Here is a 23,844-nt window from a genome sequence, read left to right as displayed (position 1 = left end):
GGCCTGATCGTTGTCCACCAGAGAGATTGTTTGTCCCTGATGGATGGACCAACAGAGTTATTTCTGAGGTTCATTCTTCGGTGTTGGCGGGACATCCTGGGATTTTCGGTACCAGAGATTTGGTGGCCAGGTCCTTTTGGTGGCCTTCCTTGTCACGGGATGTGCGTTCTTTTGTGCAGTCCTGTGGGATTTGTGCTCGGGCTAAGCCTTGCTGTTCTCGTGCCAGCGGGTTGCTTTTGCCCTTGCCTATCCCGAAGAGGCCTTGGACGCACATTTCCATGGATTTCATTTCAGATCTTCCGGTGTCTCGGAAGATGTCTGTCATCTGGGTGGTGTGCGATCGTTTTTCTAAAATGGTCCATTTGGTGCCCTTGCCTAAGTTGCCTTCCTCCTCTGATTTGGTTCCTTTGTTCTTTCAGAATGTGGTTCGTTTGCATGGCATCCCTGAGAATATTGTATCTGACAGAGGATCCCAGTTTGTGTCCAGATTCTGGCGATCCTTTTGTGCTAAGATGGGTATTGATTTGTCTTTTTCGTCGGCTTTTCATCCTCAGACTAATGGCCAGACCGAGCGAACTAATCAGACGTTAGAGACTTATTTGAGATGTTTTGTTTCTGCTGATCAGGACGACTGGGTTACCTTTTTGCCACTGGCCGAGTTTGCCCTTAATAATCGGGCTAGTTCTGCCACCTTGGTTTCACCCTTTTTCTGCAACTCTGGTTTTCATCCTCGTTTCTCCTCGGGTCAGGTTGAACCTTCTGACTGTCCTGGGGTTGATTCTGTGGTGGATAGGTTGCAGCGGATTTGGAACCATGTGGTGGACAATTTGAAATTGTCACAAGACAAGGCCCAGCGGTTTGCCAACCGCCGCCGCGGTGTGGGTCCCCGACTTCGTGTTGGGGATTTGGTTTGGTTGTCTTCTCGGCATGTTCCTTTGAAAGTCTCCTCTCCTAAGTTCAAGCCTCGCTTTATCGGTCCTTATAAGATTTTGGAAATCCTTAACCCGGTGTCTTTTCGCTTGGACCTTCCAGCGTCTTTTGCTATTCATAATGTGTTCCATAGGTCCTTGTTGCGGCGGTATGTGGTGCCTATGGTTCCTGCTGTTGAGCCTCCTGCCCCGGTTTTGGTTGAGGGCGAGTTGGAGTACGTGGTGGAGAAGATTCTGGATTCTCGTATCTCTAGACGGAAACTCCAGTATTTAGTTAAGTGGAAAGGCTATGGTCAGGAGGATAATTCCTGGGTTGTTGCCTCTGATGTTCATGCGGCTGATTTGGTTCATGCCTTTCACGCTGCTCATCCTGATCGCCCTGGGGGTCTTGGTGAGGGTTCGGTGACCCCTCCTCAAGGGGGGGGTACTGTTGTGAACTGTGTTTCTGGGCTCCCTCTGGTGGTCACTAACGGTATTGTGTTAGGTATGTCTTGTTGCAGGCCTGAGCTCCAGCTGTGTCGTTAAGCAGCGGGTGTTTCCTATTTGAGTCTCCTCTGGACTCAGTCTCTTGCCTGGCATCGTTGTATCCAGACCTATTTGGTCTCCTCCGGATTCCTTTCAGTCTGCCTCATGCAAGAAAAGCTAAGTCTGTTTTGTACAATTTGGATCGTTTGCATTATTCAGTGTTTTTGTCCAGCTTGCTTTACATTTGATTTTTGACTCGCTGGAAGCTCTAGGGGGCTGATATTCTCCCTCCACACCGTCAGTCGATGTGGGGGTTCTTCAATGTTCAGCGTGGATGTTTTGTAGGGTTTTCTGCTAACCGCATAGTCCACTATCTATTTTCTGCTATCTAGACTATTGGGCCTCACTTTGCTGAATCTAGTTCATCTCTACGTTTGTGTTTTCCTCTTGCCTCACCATTATTATTTGTTGGGGGCTTTCTATATCTTTGGGGTTCAATTTCCCTGGAGGCAAGCGAGGTCTTATTTTTTCCCTCTAGGGGTAGTCAGTTCTCCGGCTGGCTCGAGACGTCTAGAACCAACGTAGGCACGTTCACCGGCTACTTTTAGTTGTTTGTGTCAGGATCAGGTATGCGGTTAGCCCAGTTTCCACCTCCCTAGAGCAGTATTTATATTTTTGCTATCTTGCCGGAATATCAGAGATCCTCTGCCATTGGGATCATAACAAATAGCACAATCACAGTCCCTATGCGGTGGAAGGGAACTGGACTTGGGCTCATTGAATACATCCTGGAAATCTGACAAAAACTCAGGAATTTCAGAAGAGGGGGAGGAGGCAATTGACATCACAGGAACATCACCATGAACCCCCTGACAACCCCAACTAGTCACAGACATAGATTTCCAATCTAATACCGGATTATGCACCTGTAACCATGGGAAACCCAGCACAATAGCATCATGCAAATTATGCAACACCAGAAAACGACAATCTTCCTGATGGGCTGGCGCCATGCACATGGTGAGCTGTGTCCAAAACTGAGGTTTATTTTTAGCCAACGGTGTAGCATCAATGCCCCTCAAAGGAATAGGACTCTGCAAAGGCTGCAAGGGGAAACCACAACGTCTGGCAAATTCTAAGTCCATTAAATTTAGAGCGGCGCCAGAATCTACAAATGCCATGACAGAAAATGACGATAATGAGCAGATCAGGGTCACAGATAACAGAAATTTAGGTTGTACAGTACTGATGGTAACAGAACCAGCGATTCTCTTGGTACGCTTAGGGCAATAAGAAATAACATGAGCAGAATCGCCGCAGTAAAAACACAACCTATTCTGACGTCTGAATCCTTGTCGTTCAGCTCTAGACACAATCCTATCACACTGCCTAGGCTCAGGACTCCGCTCGGAAGACAATGCCATAGTGTGCACAACTCTGCGCTCGCGCAAGCGCCGATCAATCTGAATGGCCAGAGACATAGAATCACTCAGACCAGCAGGCGTGGGGAACCCCACCATAACATCTTTAACGGATTCAGAAAGACCCTTTCTGAAGATTGCCGCCAAGGCATCCTCATTCCATTTAGTCAGTACAGACCATTTTCTAAACTTCTGGCAATATGATTCTGCCGCTTCTTGACCCTGAGACAGGGCCAACAAGGTCTTCTCAGCATGATCCACTGAATTAGGTTCGTCATACAATAACCCAAGCGCCTGAAAAAAGGTGTCTACATTAAGCAACGCCGGATTCCCAGGTTCCAGGGCAAATGCCCAATCCTGGGGGTCACGCAGCAGAGATATAATAATTTTAACCTGCTGGATGGGATCACCAGAGGAACGGGGTTTCAGAGAAAAAAACAGTTTACAGTTATTTTTAAAGCTCAGAAATTTGGACCTATCCCCAAAAAACAAATCAGGAGTTGGAATTCTAGGCTCTAAAACTGGAGTCTGAACGATGTAATCGGAAATACCCTGTACTCTAGCAGCAAGTTGATCCACACGAGAAGCCAATCCATGAACATCCATACCAGCGCCGAACTCCTGAGCCACCCAGAGGTAAAGAGGGAAGAAAAAAAAAACACAATAGACTACAGAAAAAAAAATGGCTCAGCACTTTCCTTCCCTTCTTCTGAGATGCGGTTAACTCATTGTTGGCCAGTTGTACTGTTATGATCTGGTGGCCTAAGAGCAGCATGGGACATACTCTGGAGAAGGTGGTACCTGTACTGACCGCAGACCCTGAACCTAACACCGCAACTAGAAGTAGCCGTGGAATGTACCTAGCGCTCCCTAGACATCTCGACACAGCCGGAGGACTAATTACCCCTAGAGATAGAAAAGGGAAAACTATCTTGCCTCAGAGAAAATCCCCAAAGAACAGGCAGCCCCCCACAAATATTGATTGTGAGAGGAGAGGGAAAAAACATACACAGACTGAAATGAGAATTTAGCAAAGGAGGCCACTTCTAGCTAAATAGAAAGGACAGGACAGAATACTATGCGGTCAGTATTAAAACACTAGAAAATATCCACCACAGAAAATACAAAAACTCCACAGCTAACTAAAGACATGGAGGGTATATCTGCATCTCCAGAGATACCAGCTTGGCTAAACAAATGCTTATACAGACCAAGCTGGACAAGACAAAACATGGAAAATAACTGAACAATAAGACCACAGCATGTGGACAGCAAAATCAAGGCCAGAACTTATCTTTGTTGAAAAGAACTGCAAAGCAGAAGAGACCAGGCAGGGATGTGAATCCTCCAGGAACAATGGACAACTGGCACTGACTAAAGGGTGAAGCAAGACTAAATAGCCCTGTCCAAATTGCAAAAAGTGAAAACACCTGATAAATGCTGTGATTCAGAGACAGCAGCGCTACCACTTACAACCACCGGAGGGAGCCCAAGAGCAGAATTCACAACAGATAAGATAGTGTATACTGCCAATACTTCTACATATAGTTCTTACGCAGTTGCACGCACATGTGGTGGATATAGGGGCGTGCAAAATTGAAACCATGCGTATAGGCCCATATATGTTCTATATGTTTTTTAGGTAGATATGTGCATTTTATACTATTTTCGCACTAATCAGTTTTCGGCGAGATATTCGCATTTTTTAGCTTTGTTAGCATATTTTAACATATTTTAACATGTTTTAATAATAAAGTTACATTTTTTTTAAAAAACAATTTTCATTTATATATATTCATATTCTTTTCATTTATATATTTATTTTTTGGTTATTTGCATTTTTAATTTAATTTTTTTTCATATGCGGCTTAGGGATGCCACTTACATTTGTGGGTATCGGGTCAGGTGTTCCAATAACAAATAATATTTGACAGTTGGGGATAATGTATGTATTGGACCGAGGGATGGGTATTACGATATGCTAATGTGTTATTATCACGGGTTACCGGTCATCAGTTTGACTGGGGCGGGCAGTCCATGCCAGTGGGCGGGCATATAGGGTGAGCAGGGGTATATATGAAATAGGAGCTCTCCTGCGGGACTTTAACCCTGATGAAGAAGGGCGTTTACCCTTTGAAACGCGTTGGTTTGTCTTTTGGTCCCAGTGAGGCTCCATAGGCCTGTGACGTCACACGCTGCTTGTCAGCGTTGGCCATCTTTGTTTCCTAGTGCAACCAGGGACGCCTCCGGCCGGGACGTTCCCTGGCTCTGCACTGAGCAGCGGCACCCTATCCCAGCATCGTCCGCTCACACTCCTGTGTGCCCACTTTTCGGCTACCGCTCGCAGGATTACATTTCCTCCTTACCTATCTAAGCACTCATGGAATACTACACATCCCCATTGACATTTATCAGGAACAGCGGAGCGTGCAGACAGTTACAGCACACGGTAAGGGATTCTCATTTCTCTTGGGTTTTTTGGCCGTTGTTTTTGCTAAAATCCGTTCTATTTGGGCACATAGCGTCGGCAGATGTAGGGCGTATGTTGCAGTATTTATAGGCGATTTGCCTGGTTTCCAGCACACTGCTGGGTCTAGTGGTACGTGCACCTATCAGTGTATCCAGGTTGTTTGTACCCCTGTGACCAGGCATAGGCCACTTCAATAACCTAAGCGCGGTACCAGTCATTAGTATATAATACAGTATATACATGGTCGGGCTCTGCCGGTTCCAGCAGTTATCACATAACCATGAGGATGCGCTTTGCACACTTGCTGTCATCTGCCAACTAGAGAGTCAGCCACGTCTGTAGGGTTTTATTCACTGACATAGCAGACACTAGTTGTCACCTGCCTGAAAGTCTGACGGCGCTGGAACCAGCAGAACCAAATGCTAGCGGATATATATATCTCCATCTCAGTGAATAAATATAAATATATATATTTTTTAAAGGTGTGGGGAGGTCCAAATAGAACTTTTGCTATGGGGCCCTGTGATTGCTTTGTACGCCCCTGCTTGCAGGGTAGTAATAATGAGGGCTATCTGGCTTGTTTCAAGGCTCCGGGGCTCCCAGTGCCAGATTGCCCTCATCATAAGCAGCATACCAGGCAGGGATGGGAGCCCAAACACATTTCTTGCACAGGGGCCCCAAGCTGTCTGTGTCCGCCCCTGGTGTGACAGACTGCAATAATGTTAAATCAATGTAGCACACTAAAAACTACACCATTGCCTATTCTGCCCAGTCTATGACTATGGTACAAAAGTCATTGGAGATCCATAACTTGTTCATCTTGATGAAAGTTAGGCAGTCTACAATTTCAGGGGACAGCTGTAAAGACACCTCCAGCAGCTCTTAAGAGACGTTCTGTGAGAACTGCAGGGCATGACAAAACCTCCGAGGCATAACAGGCAGCCTCAGGACACTCTTCCATTTTTTAAGCCCAAAATGCAAAAGGGTCCAAACCCCTGATGGCATTGATATTGAGCTCCAGATACTCGTGCACCATCTTCTCCAGTCATTCACTACGTCTCAGACTTGTACTCTGTTCTGCTGGTGCACGGGCAGGTCTACAATATGTATGAAACACCTCACATAATTTTTTTTTAAATTTATTTTGCTCACTTATATAGTGCCATTAAGTACACAGCGCTTAACACACAATTTCGGCACTGTCCCTATTGGGGCTCACAAGCCAACTTTCCTATCAGTATATCTTTGGAGTGTGGGAAGAAACCATAGAACCCAGAGGAAAAACACGCAAACATGGGGAAAACATACAAACTCCTTGCAGATGTTGTCCTTGGTGGGGTTTGAACCCAGGACCCCAGTACTGCAAGACTGCATTTCTGACCACTAAGCCACCGCACAGTCTCTGCACTTACACTGCTCATAATGTTTTTGCATTGACGAGTTTGGAAGTCTATAACTGCAATGCACACTGTGTGCCTCACTGCTGTCTTAGGGAAAACCACTCTTAAGATTTTCTACAAGCGTGTTTTGATACTCCAGCATGCGCGTATCCCTTTCCAGGGGGGAAGCCTCTGACAAAATTTACTTTTGTATTGTGGATCTAACAGAGTAGTCATCTCTATTTCTAACCCTAAGAATACGGGCATCATGTTAAATATAGTGCAGCAAGAAGGTGCTCATGTGTCCAAGTCCATTGTCTGTTGGTGGTTGGGTAACACTCAAGGCCACTTCCTCTGTCCCCTCCGGCCAACCACGGACAACAGAAAGGGGATCATTATCATGTTCATCTCCTGACTGTTGCGCGTCCATCACCTCTTCCTCCTCCTTCTCAATTTGTTCCTCAGCTCCTGCACCTCCACTAACAGTTTGTTTGTGTAATAACTATAGGGGATAACTCAGGAGACTCTTTGCGTGGAACAAGACAACTACAGGACACAGTTTTATAAGTGGTAAAGTCTATATTATCACACGGTGATTCAAACAGGTGCAGAGAGAAACTCAAGTCCACAAGACTTGGTGTAAATAATAAACGCAGCTTAGCAGTCTATAGGGAACTTCAGAGGAAAATGCAATCACGCAGAAAGTCTATGAAGCACAGTTATTCTTGAGGATACTTGACATGAATAAGTCCTTGTTTTAGTCCAAACACAGATAGATATGCTTATAAGGCAGTTCAAGCAATGTCTTATCTCAACCAGGAAGGCCTCGGTGATAATCTCAGGTTTAAGCAGAGCAGCAACAGCTTACATGTCCAGCAAATACAGATGGAAGTAAACACGAGCAGCGGATGAAGGAAGATTACTGGAAACTGGTGTATACAGCAGGAACTCAGAGCAGAGTAGCAGGATAACCACACAGGTTCACAGGAGCAGGTATATAGCCAGGGAGTCACCAGAGTCAGGAGCTGGATGCAAGCCAGAATACTCTAGCACAGACTGAAGGCTGGGGTGGAGTTTTATAGCAGGAAGACACAGTGCACATGAGACCAAAGACGCCATCTTGGAAAAGGGCAGTAATGCACAAAAGGTAATAAAAATGTTCAGAGTCCTGACATTACTCCCTCCTTAGAAGCGGCCTCAGGATGATCCTGGACCTGGTTTCTCAGGGAATCTCTGATGAAAATGAGAAATCTTCTGTTGGGCATTGATGTTTTCCACAGGTTCCCAAGAGTCTTCCTCAGGGGGATATCCCTGCCATCTTATCAGATATTGGAGCCGATTCCTGCGAATCCTGGAATCAATAATTTCCTCCACCACAAATTGTTCCTGCCCATCAATCACCACAGGCTGCAGAGGTGGCACAACACATCCCTGGAAGGTATTAGGAAATACAGGCTTTAGTAAAGATACATGAAAAACTGGGTGTACCTTCATAGTCCTAGGCAGCTTCAGCTGGCAGGCCACAGAGCTCACAATACCGTTGATCTTGAAAGGGCCAATGAATTTCTGTTCAAGTTTTTGTGAAGGAACGTTTAACTTCAGATTCTTAGTTGCTAACCACACGGAATCTCCTACCTTGAACATGGGTGCAGGTTTACGGAATCTATCAGCCGATCTCTAATGTTCTTGAGCTGTGGTCAGGGATTCCTTCAGAACCTCCAGACTTTGCCTCATCGCAGTCAGCCTTTCCTCCACTGCCGGAACCGGAGAATTAATTGGAGACCTAGGTAAGATACACGGATGATAACCCAGATTGGCAAAGAAAGGTGTAAATTTAGTGGAGGCGCTCTGAGAATTGTTATATGAAAATTCGGCTAATGGCAGCAACTCCAACCAATCATCCTGGAGATGGCTGACATAGCATCTTAGATATTGTTCCAGCATCTGGTTGGTCCGCTCAGTCTGACCATTTGTCTGGGGATGGTAAGCGGAAGAGAGACAGACATTAATATTGAGTGCAGAGCAAAACCCCTTTCAGAAACTTGAAGTGAACTGTACTCCACGGTCAGAGATGATCTCATCCGGGACCCCATGCAACCGAAAGACATTCTGTATAACCAAGTTGTTATTTTGTATAATGGAATATAGCAATTGAGAAGGGTCTGTCCGAGTAGTGACAACCCCTTTAACATCCTTTCTACGACTACTGCTCAAATGTAGTACAAATAGATAGGTGAGCAGGATCTGCTCTTTCATATGTGTGCGATATATTGGAATTATCAAGGCAGCTAGACTCAACCCTGGATCTCAGCTTAGAGAAAATTTACATTTAGATAGACTTATTGATTGTCAAAAAGGGGCTTGCTTTTTAAAGAAGATCTGTCACTTGCAAAAAAAATAAGAGAAATTAAATAACTTCTAAAAATCCCCAAGCTCCCTAATTCTGACTTTTTTTTTCCTGTTATGATGTGTGTTTTTCTCCTGTAAAGAAATATCTGTTTATTGCTTTTGAAGGGAAATATGTGAAATCTCTGCTCGTAGTGCATCTGGTCGTTGGTTTTTCTTCAGAGTCTTATCCAGGGAGGATTGCTTTCACCCCTCCCTCCCAGGCGACACCAATCACAGCTCGGCAGCGACTTAAACTAATAGACTGCTAGATCAACCGCCAAAATGTGATTGGCAGCATCTGGGAAGGAGGGGTAAAAGTGCAAGCCTCCAGAGAAACCCCTGAAGAAATGCAGAGTTGAATGACAAGCAGCAATTTCACATATTGTGCTCCCATTCTCTTTATATAGGGCTGATGAAATAATAACTAATGTTTAAACTCATTATATGAAAAAACACAATGTAACTACACAAGGACTGTGGTAGATTGGAGACTCCTTCTGTCAATAGTATGGATACATTACATGTAACTAATGTTGACACTAATCTGATCTGATACATCTTCAGGTAACATGGGTAATCATTTATCAATCCTTCAGGTGAAATGTCATAGACATTCCCTCTGGAGAGTGAGACTAGGTATATTGCTCCAGGGATTTCTTCCCTTGGCAGTAGGGCTGGCTCAGGCTGTGGGATAATCTGTGTGGGAGGGGGCAGAGTGTTTGACAATTCTTGCTGTGCTTGCATCCTGACTTACTTCATCAATACTGCATGCAGCTGTAGGGTGCTGGCTGTGTTCTCTGCTGCAAACCCAGGACTGGCAGTACTATCTATTCTCTCCAGCTAGCCCCCTCCAAAAATACATACCCTCCTCCACCAATCATCTTCATCATCATTTCAACCCCTCTAAATGGATACAAAGCAAATAAATTCCTTTCATGGTTATACCAGGGTCTGTATGTTTTAAAGGAATCAGGGGAAGTTGTAACTTTGACACATGATTCTGTCTTCTAAGGTAAGTGGCTTCTGATTGATCATCTCAGTTAAGTTGTAGGTAGCAGAGGGGACAGCAATGCTGCAGACTGATGTATGTACAGAACTGCACACTTTCCATTGCAATGCAGCTTTGGAGTTTGGCAGAATGCAGGTGCATAGGTATCTCTGAGCTTTACTGCATACTGTATGAGTGAGAGCCAATAGGTTCAGATTTGACATTATGCAGAGAAACAAATCTACTGTATTAAATGTCCTATGTGTGTGCATGTAAAATCTGGTGTAGGGAATATATTCATGCCTTATGTCTATTTCAGTGTGTCGGTAGTACATCAATGCAGACTGCCATGCTCCAAATAATATATTTTATTATGTATCATTTAGCACGGCATTAAATGGATTACAGATTGTCACAACAGTCTGGTACTTGGCATAAACACCAAACAAATACAGCATAGTTTGCCAGATACAGCAGAGCTGAGATAAGGTGACTATGGATGTAATCAGAATCATTAACAATCCAACTGAGTGGTGATAATTGCAATATCTATTCAATGCCTTCGGATTGCTCAGAGCAGGCATTCAATGTATACATGTTTGTCTTTAAGTACTAATAAATAGTAAAACAATATCATAGAAAAAAATCCATATGTGGTAATGTAAAAAAAAACAAGCTTTGCAGCAGTCAAATGGAGAACTTCCTTTCATAATTAAAATCTTTGTCCTTTTAAACGATTAACATTCCATAATAATAAATCATGCAGAGCTAAAAGATTGTCCCGACGATGGCCAACCTGAGACTTTCAGTGAGATCACTTTTTATTACATTCAATTAAGTAAAACGATATTATGTTCAGTTACTAAATGTCAAGAGAATCGTCATTTATAAGAACCACACTCAGACTATGGCCATTATCTCACTTTGCAAATAACAAACACAAAATTATTTTGAAACTTTGTATTACTTTACTATTTTGAGCATGAATGGTATTATTATTGGTATTTTGTTTTCCTTGTAGTGACCCCACTTCCTTCCACCCTTCCATTTTGTGAATTATCCTCAATATTAACTAAAAAGTATTATTTCAGGAAAAAGTTCAAGATAGATCCACAGATTTATATCTTTGGAGACATTTACTATAGACATTTACTATAAAACCTTTTACCCTCTGAAGTTTTTTAACCCCTTCACCCCCAAGGGTGGTTTGCACGTTAATGACCAGGCCAATTTTTACAATTCTGACCACTGTCCCTTTATGAGGTTATAACTCTGGAACCCTTCAACGGATCTTGGCGATTCTGACACTGTTTTCTCATGACATATTGTACTTCATGATAGTGGTAAAATTTATTTGATATTACCTGCGTTTATTTGTGAAAAAAATGGAAATTTGGCAAAAAAATTTAAAATTTTGCAATTTTCCAAGTTTGAATTTTTATGCAATTAAATCACCGTGATATGTCACACAAAATACTTAATAAGTAACATTTCCCACATGTCTACTTTACATCAGCACAATTTTGGAACCAACATTTATTTTCATTAGGGAGTTATAAGGGTTAAAAGTTGACCAGCAATTTCTCATTTTTACAACACCATTTTTTTTTTAGGGACCACATCTCATTTGAAGTCATTTTGAGGGGTCTATATGATAGAAAATACCCAAGTGTGACACCATTCTAAAAACTGCACTCCTCAAGGTGCTCAAAACCACATTCAAGAAGTTTATTAACCCTTCAGGTGTTTCACAGGAATTTTTGGAATGTTTAAATAAAAATGAACATTTAATTTTTTTTCACATAAAATTTAATTCAGCTCCAATTTGTTTTATTTTACCAAGGGTAACAGGAGAAAATGGACCACAAAAGATGTTGTACAATTTGTTCTGAGTACGCCGATACCTCATATGTGGGGGTAAACTACTGTTTGGGCGCATGACAAAGCTCGGAAGCAAAGGAGCGCCATTTGACTTTTCAATGCAAAATTGACTAGAATTGAGATGGGACGCCATGTTGCGTTTGGAGAGCCCCTGATGTGCCTAAACATTGAAACCCCCCACAAGTTAGACCATTTTGGAAAGTAGACCCCCTAAGGAACTTATCTAGAGGTGTGGTGAGCACTTTGACCCACCAAGTGCTTCACAGAAGTTTATAATTCAGAACCGTAAAAATAAAAAATAATATTTTTTCACAAAAATTATCTTTTTGTCCCCAAGTTTTTATTTTCCCAAGGGTAAGAGAAGAAATTGGACCCCAAAAGTTGTTTTACAATTTGTCCTGAGTACGCTGATACCCCATATGTCAGGGGAACCACTGTTTGGGCGCATGGCAGAGCTCGGAAGGGAAGGAGCGCCGTTTGACTTTTCAATGCAAAATTGACTGGAATTGAGATGGGATGCCATGTTGCGTTTGGTGAGCCCCTGATGTGCCTAAACATTGAAACCCACCCACAAGTGACACCATTTTGAAAGTAGACCCCCTAAGGAACTTATCTAGAGGTGTGGTGAGCACTTTGACCCACCAAGTGCTTCACAGAAGTTTATAATGCAGAGCCATAAAAATAAAACAAAATTTTTTTCCCACAAAAATTATTTTTTAGCCATCAGTTTTGTATTTTCCCAAGGGTAACAGGAGAAATTGGACCCCAAAAGTTATTGTCCAGTTTGTCCTGAGTACGCTGATACCCCATATGTGGGGGGAAACCACCGTTTGGGCGTATGGGAGGGCTCGGAAGGGATGGAGCGCCATTTGGAATGCAGACTTAGATGGAATGGTCTGCAGGCATCACATTGCGTTTGCAGAGCCCCTAATGTACCTAAACAGTATAAAACCCCCACAAGTGACACCATTTTGGAAAGTAGACCCCCTAAGGAACTCATCTAGAAGTGTTGTGAGAGCTTTGACCCCCCCAAATGTTTCACTACAGTTTATAACACAGAGCCATGAAAATTAAAAAAAAAAAAATTGTCCCCAAAAAATTATTTTTTAGCCCCCAGTTTTGTATTTTGCCAAGGGTAACAGGAGAAATTGGACCCCAAAAGTTGTTGTCCAATTTGTCCTGAGTACGCTGATACCACATATGTGGGGGGAACCACTGTTTGGGCGCATGGCAGAGCTCGGAAGGGAAGGAGCGCCGTTTGACTTTTCAATGCAAAATTGACTGGAATTGAGATGGGACGCCATGTTGCGTTTGGAGAGCCCCTGATGTGCCTAAACATTGAAACCCCCCACAAGTGACACCATTTTGGAAAGTAGACCCCCTAAGGAACTTATCTAGATGTGTTGTGAGCGCTTTGAACCCCTGTTATGATCTGGTGACCTTGGAGCCGCATGAAACTTTCTCTGGAGTTGGTGGAACCTGTACTGACCGCAATCCTGAACTAACACCGCAACTAGAAGTAGCCGTGGGGTGTGCCTAACACTTCCTAGACACCTCGACACAGCCGGAGGACTAAATACCCCTATAGATGGAAATGGGAATGCTATCTTGCCTCAGAGCAGACCCCCAAAGGATAGGCAGCCCCCCACGAATAATGACTGTGAGTAGGAGAAGAATAGACACACACAGGTAGAAAACAGGATTTAGCAAAAGAGGCCACTCTAGCTAAATAGGAAAGGATAGGACAGATAACTAGGCGGTCAGTATAAAAACCCTTCCAAAAATATCCACAGCAGATAATACAAAAAGTTCCACAATCTAACTAAGGACATGGAATGTATATCTGCCACTCCAGAGAATCCAGCAAGACTGAGAAAATACTGACACAATCTAAGCTGGACAAGAAAACACAAAGAATAGCACTGAATTGTGAAGCACACAACATGTGTGCCACAGGGAAAAAGAACCAGACACTTATCTTTGCTGATTTGGCAGAAAGGCAGGAGGAACCAGGCAGAGGTCCTACACCTCCCAACAACAATTGACAACTGGCAAGGACTAATGAATCCTGCACGCCTAAATACCCCAGTCAGATCTGCAATCAGCAGATACACCTGACCAGGACTGCAACTCAGGGGCAACTGCATTACCACCTACAACCACCGGAGGGAGCCCAAAAGCAGAATTCACAACAAACCCCCAAGTGTTTTACTACTGTTTATAACGCAGAGCCGTGCAAATAAAAAAATATTTTTTTTTCCACAAAAATTATTTTTTAGCCCCCAGTTTTGTATTTTCCCAAGGTTAACAGGAAAAATTGGACCCCAAAAGTTGTTCTCCAATGTGTTCCGAGTACGCTGATACCCCATATGTTGGGGGTAAACCCCTGTTTGGGCGCACAGGAGAGCTTGGAAGGGAAGGAGCACTGTTTTACTTTTTCAACGCAGAATTGGCTGGAATTGAGATCGGACGCCATGTCGCGTTTGGAGAGCCCCTGATGTGCCTAAACAGTGGAAACCCCCCAATTATAACTGAAACCCTAATCCAAACACACCCCTAACCCTAATCCCAACGGTAACCCTAACCACACCTCTAACCCATACACACCCCTAACCCTAATCACAACCCTATTCCCAACCGTAAATGTAATCCTAACCCTAACTTTAGCCCCAACCCTAACTTTAGCCCCAACCCTAACTGTAGCCTTAACCCTAGCCCCAACCCTAACCCTAACCCTAACCCTAACCCTAGCCCTAACCCTAGCCCTAGCTCTAACCCTAGCCCTAACCCTAGCCCTAACCCTAGCCCTAGCCCTAGCCCTAACCCTAGCCCTAGCCCTAACCCTAACCCTAACCCTAGCCCTAACCCTAGCCCTAACCCTGACCCTAGCCCAAACCCTAGGCCTAACCCTAGCCCTAGCCCTAACCCTAGCCCTAACCCTAGCCCTAACCCTAACCCTAGCCGGAAAATGAAAATAAATACATTTTTTAAATTTTTTAATTTTTCCCTAACTAAGCGGGTGATGAAGGGGGGTTTGATTTACTTTTATAGCGTTTTTTTAGCGGATTTTTATGATTGGCAGCCGTCACACACTGAAAGACGCTTTTTATTGCAAAAAATATTTTTTGCGTTACCACATTTTGAGAGCTATAATTTTTCCATATTTGAGTCCACAGAGTCATGTTAGGTCTTGTTTTTTGCGGGACGAGTTGACGATTTTATTGGTAACATGTTCGGGCACGGGAGATTTTTTGATCGCCTTTTATTCCGATTTTTGTGAGGCAGAATGACCAAAAACCAGCTATTCATGAATTTCTTTTGGGGGAGGCGTTTATACCGTTCTGCGTTTGGTAAAATTGATAAAGCAGTTTTATTCTTCGGGTCAGTACGATTACAGCGATATCTCATTTATATCATGTTTTTATGTTTTGGCGCTATTATGCGATAAAAACTATTTTATAGAAAAAATAATTATTTTGGCATCGCTTTATTCTGAGGACTATAACTTTTTTATTTTTTTGCTGATGATGCTGTATGGTGGCTCATTTTTTGCAGGACAAGATGACATTTTCAACGGTACCATGGTTATTTATATCGGTCTTTTTGATCGCGTGTTATTCCACTTTTTGTTTGGCGGTATGAGAATAAAGAGTTGTTTTTTGCCTCGGTTTTTTTTTTTTTTACAGTGTTCACTGAAGGGGTTAACTAGTGATATAGTTTTATAGGTGGGGTCGTTACGGACGCAGCGATACTAAATATGTGTACTTTTATTGTTTGATTTTTTTTAATTTAAATAAAGAAATGTATTTATGGGAATAATATATATATATTTTTTCTTTATTTAGGAATTTTTTTTTTCTTTTTTTTTTACACATGTGGAAATTTTTTTTTCACTTTTTTACTTTGTCCCGGGGGGGACATCACAGATCGGTGATCTGACAGTTTGCACAGCACTCTCGGTAAGCCACCTCCCTCCCTGCAGGACCCGGATGCCGCGGCCGTCTTGGATCCGGGACCTGCAGCGAGGAAGGAGGTAGGAGACCCTCGGAGCAACACGATCACATCGCGTTGCTGCGGGGGTCTCAGGGAAGCCCGCAGGGAGCCCTCTCCCTGCGCGATGCTTCCCTGTACCGCCGGCACACCGCGATCATGTTTGATCGCGGTGTGCCGGGGGTTAATGTGCCGGGGGCGGTCCGTGACCGCTCCTGGCACATAGTGCCGGATGTCAGCTGCGATAGGCAGCTGACACCCGGCCGCTATCAGCCGCGCTCCCCCCGTGAGCGCGGCCGATCGCGCTGGACGTACTATTCCGTCCTTGGGAATTAGGGCCCACCCAACATGGACGGAATAGTACGTCCAATGGCAGAAAGGGGTTAATAACCAAATAATTATTGTTAAAGGGAATCTGTCACCCCCCGGGATGTACATGACCTATTAATATGGGCATACAGGTAATCGAAAAGTTACATTAGTCCTGCCTGTATGCCTCATATTAATGGTCTTGTTGTTGACAAATGTGATATTCTGTATTCATGTTAATGATTTCTTCCAGGCTCCGGGGCATCCGGTGCCTGGAAGAAATCCCTGCCTCCTCTCCTTATTATAATACTACCCCCCTCCCATGCACGTCAATTATTGTGCTGGAATCCTGCTCCCTGCACTCCCACAGAAATTCATACCTTATCCTCCTTTCTGTGGGCACTGAATTCAGGGATCTTCTCCGCAGGCACTGGTGAGTCATTGTGACCTCCGGTGTGAGTGCCGATAAGATGCTCTCCCCACTACCTCCCTACATAGACATCCCTATGGTTCATAGGCACACACTGCTCAGGTCACAGGAGCAAGTTGCCAGCGCCTGCGCAGAAGATCCCTGAATGCAGTGCCCACATAAGGGAGGATGAGGTATCTATTTCTGAGGTAGTGCAGGAAGCAGGCGCGGGATTCCAGGGCCATAACTGACGCTGATGGGAGGGGGGTAAGTATTACAGTGAAGACAAGAGGCAGGGAGTTCTTCCAGGCACCGCACGCCCCGGAGCCTGGAAGAAATCATTAACAAAGAAAGAATATAACATTTCTCCACAACAAGACCATTAACATGAGGCACACAAGTAGGACTAGTCTAACATTTCTATTACCTGTATGCCCATGTTACAAGGTTATATACGTCTCGGGGGTGATAGATTCCCTTTAATGATATGACTGCACAAGACAGTCATCATGTGGTCCTGAAATAACTTTTTGCTAAAATGTATCATTCTAACAGATGAGAATATACATGATTATGTATACAAATAATATTTTTAACATTGGAGACAGTTTTCATGATTGCACATATCTATTAAGGCATACTACATTTTAGAGTCCTGTGGCCCTAAAGTGAATATTGTCATGCCACTGGTTTAATTGGATTGGAGAAAAATGATATCAGGCTATGGACAATTTTTCAGTGTATAAAATGGTCTCTCATTCTAGAAAAGTTTTATGAATTGTTATAAAAAGTAAATCAAGGAGGAATTATTAACCAAAATATTTGGCTTTTGAAACTCAAGGGAATATGACAGAAACCGTAAAGCTTAAATTATACTGCTTGGAGGGCTATGTGGGGGCAAGTGTATTGTTTGGAGGCTACATTAAGGGCCATTATACTATTTGGAGGGCTATTTTGAAGGCTATTATAGTATTAGAAGGGCTATGTGGGGGGCCAGTATACTGTGTGGTGGCTGCAATGCTGTTTGGGGGCTCTGAGGGGGCCATTACAATGTAGAGAGGGCTACGTGGGGGGCTTTTATACTGTTATAATGGCACCTACATAGCCCTTCAGATGTTTAGAGGCATATGTGGGGGATATTATATTATTTTGAGGACTATGTGGGGGCCGTTATACTGTCTGGATTGCTAGTGGGGGCCATTATACTGTGTGCAGGCCTCTATACAGTATGGAGGATTGTGTGGGGTCCATCATACTGTGTTAAAAGTTGTGTGGGGGGTATTTTACTGCTTGGAGGGCTAAGTGATGGGCATTATACTGTTTGTGGGGCTAATGGGTGCCATTATACTGTATATAGGCCATTTTACAGTATAGGGTTGAATGAGGTCTATCATACCGTGTAGAGGGTTGTGTGGGGTGCATCATGCTGTGTGGAGGCTATTATACTGTACCAAGGGTCACCATACTATATGGAAGGCCATCATACTGTATGGAGGGCTTTGTGAGGGTCTACATGTCATGTGCAGGGTTGTGGTGGGCCTCATACTTTGTGGGAGGACTATCTTGGGGCCATTATACTGTGGGTGGGGGAGGACTATCTTTGGGCCATTATACTGTGGGTGGGGTGTTGTGGGGGTCATCATACTGTGTTGGGCTCACTATAAGGGTATCATACTTTGAGCAGGGTTACTGTAAGGTTATCCTACTGTGCGTGTGGAAGGTACTATGGAGGAATTCACTGTGGGCAACTTTTGTTGGTATGATACTTTAGAAGTGTCATGAATGGGATATTTTAGTGTGTGGGAACACTAAGGGACTTCAGTAGGAACAAAATTACATTGTAAGGGCTGTAAGTGGTGAGCTTTGCTCTGCTGTGACCCCGGCAAATATTTTATTATTGTGGGGGGCTGAATTAGGATTTATTTTATAGGGACCCATGATTTCTATGTATGCCCCTGTATGGAATAGTTCTCTCTCAAAATGAAGGGAACCTCTGAAACTTCTTTTCTCTAACCCAGTCACCCCCTATTTTGCATGTGAACATTAAATTGAAAGAGTGAGCTCATATCCTTTGCTGCATTTCAGACTTTACAATCACCTCTGCCATTTTGGATTCTCTTGGATTCTCTCAGTTACTTCCCAGACAGACATAGAATATAATCACTTGTCCTTGACTGCAGTGATCACGTGTCGCAGCAGCTCGAGAGGTGAATATAGTCTTCATCCCCAGTGATTTTAATAGGGAAAATCCAAACCAGAAATTCACGTGCTACAAATATAAAAAAAAAAATTGGTCAATTTCTGCTGCATGTAAATGAGATTTGTTAATGTATCATCCACTTGGCTGCAACTGCATTCCATTGCAGATTTTCCACATAGAAATCTTTTTAGTATGCTCTTCATCGTTTTTTCAGGTCATCCTTTTTTTGCATTTGTGGTACTTGTGAGGTTCTGGAATAGGGCCGCATTATGAGTGCCGCTACTGTGTATCCTAGATCCTTCTGCTTTTTCACTGTGTCCAAAAATTGCAGCCGTGCCTGAGTGGGGGATCAACCTGGGTCTAGCGATGCACACTAATCTGTATATATGATGTACCATTTTAAGTTTAAGGCTGTGTGCACACTTTGTGGATTTTTCGCATTTTTTTTGCTATAAAAACGCATAAAAAATGCATACATTATGCATCCCATCAATTAGAATGCATTCCGCAATTTTTGTGCACATGATGCGTTTTTTTCCACACAAAAAAGGCATTGCGGTAAAAAACGCATCATGTTCATTAATTTTGTGGATTTTTCGCATTTTCCTGCTATTTAATGCATTAGGAAGCTCCGGAAAAACCGCGAAAAAAACACGCAAAAAACGCGACAAAACCGCGAAAAAAAACCGCATGTGGATTTCTTGCAGAAAATGTCTGGTTTTGCTCAGGAAATTTCTGCAAGAAATCCTGAATGTGTGCCCATAGCCTAAGACATTTCTTACATATTTGTGTTTCTTTGCATAATTGATGTTTATATTGTAATAACCCGTAAAAAACTGATTAGAATATGGAGGAATTTTTCCAATAATTTTAAAGTGAAATATCCAAGTGTTTTGTGTCTACAGCTCCTATACTGGCTTACATGTCTCCATGGCTACCTTTTTTCTACGAACCCTTGAAGAATGAACCTGCGAATGTAGTGTATGTAAGGAAGAAATCGTTTACAAATCTTTATAGCCTGATGACTACAGGATCAAACTACGCAAGTTTTTGTAGTCTGTAACCACGGAGACACATAAGCCTGCAGATATGCTGTACCCCAAACAGTAAGATCTTGGAATCGAGACTGTTTGCAAGGTCACCTCACTTTTGTCAGTTTAGATGCATTGGGATCTTATTTTTTGTATATGGGTTACAAAGCTGAGCGTAAATTTTATAATTGCCCCAAACTGAATCTAATCACTCAAAAGTTTCAATAAACATAATTGCTCATTTTTAGCATTGCTTAGAAGTTTAGCTGATGTTTCTGTGTATTTATCTATAGAAATATGGCAGTAAATATTTTACAGCAGGCTATGCTTTGTGACTGACAGCTAGGGCTCATTCACACATCAATTTTTCACGAGTAGTAAACATATTTCAAAAGCTCCGTTCCCACAATCATTTTTTGATGTTGCAGATTTTCTTCACCATTTATCCACCTATTAAGTAAATTAGGTTACTTGCCTTTTTATTGTTTTTTTTATTGTGTTTTTTTACATGCATTTTTATTGCGGTTTTGAGGATGCATTTCTTGTGTTTTGTTGACATGTCATTTTTTAAATAAAACTGTTTTGTTTTTGATACTTCCTGGTATTTGGTTTTGACAAAACTTTATTGATACAGTCATGTGCAGATTACCTGTGTTTTTGATAAGTTTTCGCCCTGGAAACAGACTATAAACACATGTGCGTTTTAACCTATGGATTTTCCGCATCTAATATAAGTCTATGGGAAAAATCTGCACATAAAACTCAATGTACTGACAAGAGAAATTGACATGTTGTGGATTTGAAACATGCACCGCCGGTCAGTTTACCCCGAGTAAAAATAAAATTGCGCAGTAGGCAGGAGACTTCCATAAATCCCATCCGCTTTGCTGTCAAAAACTCAAGGTGGGCACACAGCCTAATACTCAATGGAACTGTTCACATGTATGTGTTTTTTGCGGGCCTTATTTCTTCAAAAAATCATGAAGACATGTTCATTTTTGATGCAAGTCACAGATCGAAAGCACCCATACAAGTCTAAGGGCCCTCACAAGCATGGACAGCAAATTTTGAAGAGTTACAGTTGGCCAGATCAACCAAAGTAATAACAAGGAAAATGAAAATATAACAGTGATGTAGATAGAATAGGCCAATAATTCAAATAAACCACAGGTGGCTATAACAAGAAATGGAATGGAATAAGACAATATGATAAGAGAATAAATATTAGCTAAAATAAAGGCTGGAGTATTCACTATATTAACTATTGCACAAGCTTGATGATACACAAAATAATAGTTTACAAATAGTCCATATGAAACCAACATTGAGCCCAAAGATAAGTACTGCCCTGATTGCATAATGAAGCCAAAATTTTCCCCCTGCACTCACTCCCGCAAGTGGAGTCAGTGTAGTGAGTGATGGTTGCACAGGCTGGCACCATTATGCAGTCATGTCAGTATACATTTTTTTATTATAACTCTGTGACAGAATCTGCTCTGAGTAGATATACCCATTAATTAATTCTTTGTTAATTCCCTTGAGCCCCTACAAAGGCACCAATTAACAACAATGTACAGTACAGTAAAATGTTTTATGCTGGTGTGGAAAAATGCTGCAACCTAAGAAGGTTTTCGAAACTAGAAATGTTAATAGTCTATTTTTATAAACTTACAAAGTGAATGAAGAAAATAGAAATCTAAGTCAAACCAAAATTTGGTGTGACCACCCTTTGCCTTCAAAACAGCATCAATTATTCTAGGTATACTGTGTGGGGTTATATCACTTCCAGGACTCCTTGCTATTTTTTTCACAAAAGATAGTTCTTCATGACATTGACAGTATGTTTGGGGTTGTTGTCCTGCTGCAAAATAAATTTGGAGTGATTGAGATACCTCTTTCTGATTGTATTGCATGATGGATAAGTATCTTCCTGTATTTCTCAGCATTGAGGCCACCATTAATCTTGACCAAATCCCAACTCTCTTTGCCAAAATGCACCCTCAAAATTTCAAGGGGCCTCCACCATGTTTCACTGTTGCTTGCAGATGCTCATTGTATATCTCTGAGAGAAGAGAAAGACGTGCACTCTAGCGTTTTATAGTGGTGCTGACTGGACGTGGAAATATTGTATATCTCTGTAATCTTTACATGAACAAATTGCCTTCTGTTACAACCAAATATTTCACATTTTGACTCATCAATAGAGAGCACTTACAGACATTTTTACCCCAGTTCTTATATTTTGTACCTAATTGAGGCGCTTGGCCTTGTTTCCTTGTTAATAGAGAACAAGTACTGGACACAGCAGTAGATATATATCCAACTAAATCAAGGTAAAGTTTTTTGCCACAGTTCTTCCATGGAGACAACATCTGGCCAGTCTTTTTGAAAAGTAGATGGTATAGTGGGTCCCACTTGTTGCTGCCATTTGTGAACTGATGGCACTACTGGACATCTCCTGCTTTCAAAAAGGGAAGTAAGCATGCTATATTTTTCATCTGCTGCAATAAGTTTTTCTAGCCCACCATGCACCTACAGTACTCAATAAATATTGCCCATTTATTTGTGACCTCAATGCTTTACTTATACATTATACAATACCATCAGGGATGTATCTAATTGGTTACAAATATATTTTGCAGCAACACAAAAACCCCAACCATACAGCCAATGCCATTAACAACTATTTTCAGCGTAAAGAATAACAAGGTGTTCTAGAAGTGATTATATGGCCCCACAGACCCCTGATCCAAACATCATTATGCCTGTCTGGGATTACATGAAAAGTAAAAAGGAAATGCACAAGTCTACTGGAGATCTGTGGTTAGTTCTGCAAGATGGTTGGCACAACCTTCCTGTTAAGTTCCTTCAAAAACTGTCAGCAAGTACAAGTACCTAGAAAAATGTATGCTTTGATGCTGTTTTGAAGACAAAGGGTGGTCACACCAAATATTGATTTGAGATAATTTCACTTAAAATTAATCACTTTGCATTTGGTTAATTGATAAAAAAATAAATGCTTCTATTTTAAAAAAACAACATTATTACTTGCTGCATTTTTTCCATATCTGCGTACAATATTTGCACAGTACCATATAAATAAATAGCCACATTTTCAGATTCAGATAAAAAAATATATAGCAAACTACCGTACATATTTTAATTCAAATCAATAGCTTCATAGTTTGTAATCCTGTCTTCGCTTCTTGAAGAGTCAGTAACAACAGTATCCGTGGGCATATTTTTCAGCCAGATGAAAATTTCAAAAAATTGCAAACATTCGGTGTGCAAATATAAAAAATACATTGCTTAACTATTTAATTAATACAATTAATCTAGTACAGCCTAAAATTAGTATTTTTTAGATAGAATTTTATTAGTTACATTGTTCAAATGGAGTGATAGCAACTGTACTGTAGTTATCGCCACAGCAGAACATTCTGTTCCTTAGCAGAATAATACTCAATATGATAAGTAATAAAGTTGAATTTATGAGGAGATTCTGTGTACTAGGTGTGTTTTATCTTTCAAACATTGTGGAAAGGAATATCTTGGACATTGTACAGGTTAGTGATCTTCACAATGTTCTTTAATTAGTTTTTGCCTTACAATTTCCAATTAATTTTGGCGGCAACATCTTAGCTATTTTTCTTACTTTGAAAAATCCTGAATTTTGCTTAAAAACACTTCACACGAAGAGTGACCAGAAGATCTTTTTCAGTAATCACTTAAGTATTTGGTAGAACAGGAAATTCTTCTGCACATTGTAGCAAGTTTCAAGTGCCTTTAACCATAGAAATGGTTGCAGACTAGTTTTAATTCATTGCATAGTGGTTTATATAATTTTGCAATGGAATTTTAATAAATATTATTATTATATCTATAAATATATATATTATTATAGAAAGAACAGTGATGCAGCACTCACCCAAATGCAGTAAAAACAAAGTCCTTTATTATACCATTATGAGGTTAAAAACATAG

At 41.9% G+C, this 23,844-nt stretch overlaps 1 protein-coding gene across 4 annotated transcripts in view; it reads left to right on the top strand.

The window, feature by feature from the left end:
- The first annotated feature begins 9,821 nt into the window (after positions 1 to 9,821).
- The window catches only part of AIFM3 (AIF family member 3), a 128,124-nt gene continuing 114,101 nt past the window's right edge, over positions 9,822 to 23,844 (top strand). For all 4 annotated transcript variants that reach the window (XM_077291644.1, XM_077291638.1, XM_077291630.1 and 1 more), the window contains exon 1: positions 9,822 to 10,064. The gene's annotated coding sequence lies outside the window, so the exon portion shown is untranslated. The remainder of the gene's footprint in view (positions 10,065 to 23,844) is intronic.

The sequence above is a fragment of the Ranitomeya variabilis genome, chromosome 1 (genome assembly GCF_051348905.1).
Source record: "Ranitomeya variabilis isolate aRanVar5 chromosome 1, aRanVar5.hap1, whole genome shotgun sequence".
NCBI classification, from domain to species: Eukaryota; Metazoa; Chordata; class Amphibia; order Anura; family Dendrobatidae; genus Ranitomeya; species Ranitomeya variabilis.
The sequence above is the reverse complement of the archived record's forward strand: the minus strand, read 5'-3'. Positions and strand labels throughout refer to the sequence as shown.